At 48.6% G+C, this 3,602-nt stretch overlaps 1 pseudogene; it reads left to right on the top strand.

Moving 5' to 3' along the window:
- The first annotated feature begins 1,413 nt into the window (after window positions 1–1,413).
- LOC119272139 lies at window positions 1,414–3,331 on the top strand (annotated as a pseudogene).
- Window positions 3,332–3,602: the final 271 nt, after the last annotated feature.

The following is a 3,602-nucleotide window of genomic DNA, read 5'->3' as shown; positions in this document are numbered from 1 at the left end:
ACATAGCAAAACGAAGTGTGCTTGTGGTTTGCTGCTTTTACATTATACTTTGCCCAATTTAATTACATTCATAAAAAAGCTATATTTAAATAAAGAAACAGTGTGGAATCCCACTGCTTTCATTCTATTTGTATTCTAGTAGCCTTAGAGAACACAAAAAGAATTAGACATGCCCAAGAAAATGGTGAGAAGCAAGCAACACATGGCGAAAAAACACACACCTATCCTTTTTGCATAGCTCCTGTTGGTGTCCACGACAGATTTTTGCGCTCATAGACAAGAAGAATAGTCTGATCAGAGTTCCAAATGAGTCCAACATTCCAAATCGGGAGATGGGGTGTATATCCTAGCACCACCCAAAAAGAATCAAAGACTGGACAGATATGGTGGGTGCGCGTCCCTCGGTCCATCACAACCTCCCTTGCCCACACCTGCTAGTTGTATCCTGGGCGTAGAACAAAAAATGCACATGAACCATGTTTCGTTGATGACAGAGAATGGGGAAAAGAAAGCGAAAAACAAATATCTCTATCTCAATCCACGTACCTCTCTTCTTATTTTGGAAGATACTTCGGGCCGCCGAAAAATACAACGAATGTGATTACAATTGCAAACCCTATCACCTTGTACGAGTCGAGCGTACGAGCACGACCATCTACCAAACAAAATCGCAAAGAAAAGTCTCCCTCTTGCTACTTCTCTGCTAGTCCACTCCCCCAAGTCTATCCAGAATATGCACTGCCAACCATGGGAAAACATAAGGGGGAAAATGGTCGATTTTGCGAGCATGCTGATGCGGATGAGCCACTCCCGAATCGGCAACATGTGAGATCAAGGACATATGAAGAAATTAATGACGGAACCAAGTTAAAAATGATAAGCACTGGATGATACCCCATGCGTCGATGCAGGGATTGGTTGCAGTATATTTGAACGGATTTGATTTAGGAAATATGATTTTTTTGTTAATAATGTGGGAACAGAAAGTGAAAATACAAATAGTTGATTGTACTATTTCTGATTATTATAAAGTTGTCAAATGCTTATTCATATAAGTAGCATATAAGAATGGAAGACAAAAAATATATAAGAATGAAAGATATTATCCAATGGATGGTTGCATATTAAGGTGTTTTTTTTCCATGCATCTTTCTTTTGTAGATATTTTGTAGACATAAGACTTAGATGTGCAATACTTATGGCACATCTAGATGTGCTTTAGCAAAACTGTTAAAATATCTACAAAATATCAACCATGCACATTGGCGCGCCTCTTTCAGGCCCGTAGGTAGATTGAAACTCCATAAATGTGGGCCTCGAGCTCATAGGCAGTGCACGTGTGATTCAGGCCGATCGAGCTAGTTAGCAAGGTAGGCCAGGTGGCTATAGCTAACTAGCTGGAAGCGGCATTAGAGCTAGCAGCAGCTCCACAATGCTGGGAGCTTGCTCCTCTATGTCTCTGCTACTTGTCGCAATAGCGTTCCTATACCTCGCCCATAGGTTAACGCCCAAGAGAAAGATCTGTGGTGGCACATGCTCGTCAGCGGCGGCGCCGCTTCCGCCAGGGCCGTCACCGTGGCCGGTCGTCGGCAACCTGCCCGAGATGATGCTCCACAAGCCAGCGTTCCGGTGGATCCATCTAATGATGAAGGAGATGGGCACCGACATCGCCTGCTTCCGCCTCGGCGGCATCCACGTCATCCCGATCACCTGCCCCGAGATCGCGAGGGAGGTGCTCACGAGGCAGGACGCCAACTTCGTGTCCCGCCCGCTCAGCTTTGCCTCCGGAGCCATCAGCTACGGGTACAAGGACGCCGTGCTCTCACCGTTCGGCGACCAGTGGAAAAAGATGCGCCGGGTGCTCACCTCTGAGATCGTCTGCCCTTCCCGTCACAAGTGGTTTCACGACAAGCGCGCCGACGAGGCCGACAACTTCGCACGCTACGTGTACGCCTTCACTTCGTCGTCAACCTCGGGCGCTAATGTGGACGTCAGGCACATCTCACGGCATTACTGTGGCAACGTCATCCGCCGCCTTGTCTTCGGCAAGCGGTACTTCGGCGAGCCCCAGCCTGACGGCGGGCCGGGGCAGCTCGAGGTGGAGCACGTAGACGCCACCTTCACCTCCCTGGGGCTCCTCTTCTCGTTCTGCGTCAGCGACTACCTACCGTGGCTGCTTGGCCTTGACCTCGACGGCCACGAGAAGAAGGTCAAGCAGGCCAACGCGACCATGAGTAGACTGCACGACACAGTCATCGACGAGCGGTGGAGGCAGCGGAAGGGCGGCGAGAGGCGGTAGGAGCTCCAGGACCAGGATTTCCTCGACGTTCTCATCACCCTGAACGACGGGGATGGCAACCCGTTGCTTACCATCGAGGAGGTCAAAGCAGTGTGCAAGGTAGGGAAACCTTCAACATGGTACACCGTGAATGCACGTACATATATAGTGGTCAAAGATAATAACTCCATTAATGTATGCTCGGCTCGTGCACATAATTTTTCTGATTTTGCAATCTTCCAGATGACTAAAAAATAACTACAACTTTTCTCCATGTATGCGTGTAGACATGTGTCAAAGATAATAGATAATATCACTAACACACGGTGCACACGTAATTTATCTCCATGCAAATGTATGCAGGACATAACATTAGCGGCAGTTGACAACCCGTCCAACGCAGTGGAGTGGGCATTGGCGGAGATGGTGAACAACCCGGAGTTACTGAACAAGGCTATGGAGGAGATCGACCGGGTGGTGGGTCGGGAGCGGCTGCTGCAAGAGTCGGACATCCCACAACTTACCTACGCTAAGGCGTGCATACGTGAGGCATTTCGGCTGCATCCAGTCGCTTTCTTTAACTTGCCGCATGTAGCGACCACTGACACCACTGTCATCGGCTACCGTGTGCCCAAGGGAAGCCATGTCATCCTCAGTCGGACTGGCCTGGGCCGAAACCCGACCATTTGGGACGAGCCGCTCTGGTTCAAGCCAGAGCGGCACATGGGAGACGACATATATGTGACGCTCACAGAGAGCAAATTGCGGTTCATCTCCTTCAGCACCGGCCGTCGTGGCTGTATGGCGGCATCGCTAGGGACGGCCATGAGTGTTATGCTCTTTGGGAGGCTCCTATAGGGCTTCACATGGACCAAACCGGCAGGGGTGTCTGTCATCCATCTTAGTGAGTCCAAGCACAACCTCTTCATGGCAAAGCCGCTAGTGTTGCACGCCGAGCCACGTCTTCCAATGCACCTATACCCTCCACGGGTCTATTAAACAAGTAATGAGTGAGCTCAACCAATCACCGCATGCAATGCATCTGCTTGATATGGACCGTTCATTTGTTTGAAAATATATTTTCTTCCAACCATTGCAACTTATGGTGTAAGTGTGTATCTCGTGTTTCAGATTGACACAATCAGGGACCACACATGACTTTTTTTTGTGTGTAAGATTCCGCTAGTGTGAACTTGTGTAGAGGTGGGGTTGGAGTTGAAGTCATCCGGATGCACCCCACTAACATGGCATAAAATTTTCAAGAAACAACACAATAAATAAAAATGTGCTTTGTAGTTTCTAGCAAGATTATCGGACATAATAG

The sequence above is a fragment of the Triticum dicoccoides genome, chromosome 3A, assembly GCF_002162155.2.
Source record: "Triticum dicoccoides isolate Atlit2015 ecotype Zavitan chromosome 3A, WEW_v2.0, whole genome shotgun sequence".
Taxonomy (NCBI): domain Eukaryota; kingdom Viridiplantae; phylum Streptophyta; class Magnoliopsida; order Poales; family Poaceae; genus Triticum; species Triticum dicoccoides.
This window is presented reverse-complemented; position numbering and strand designations above follow the sequence as displayed.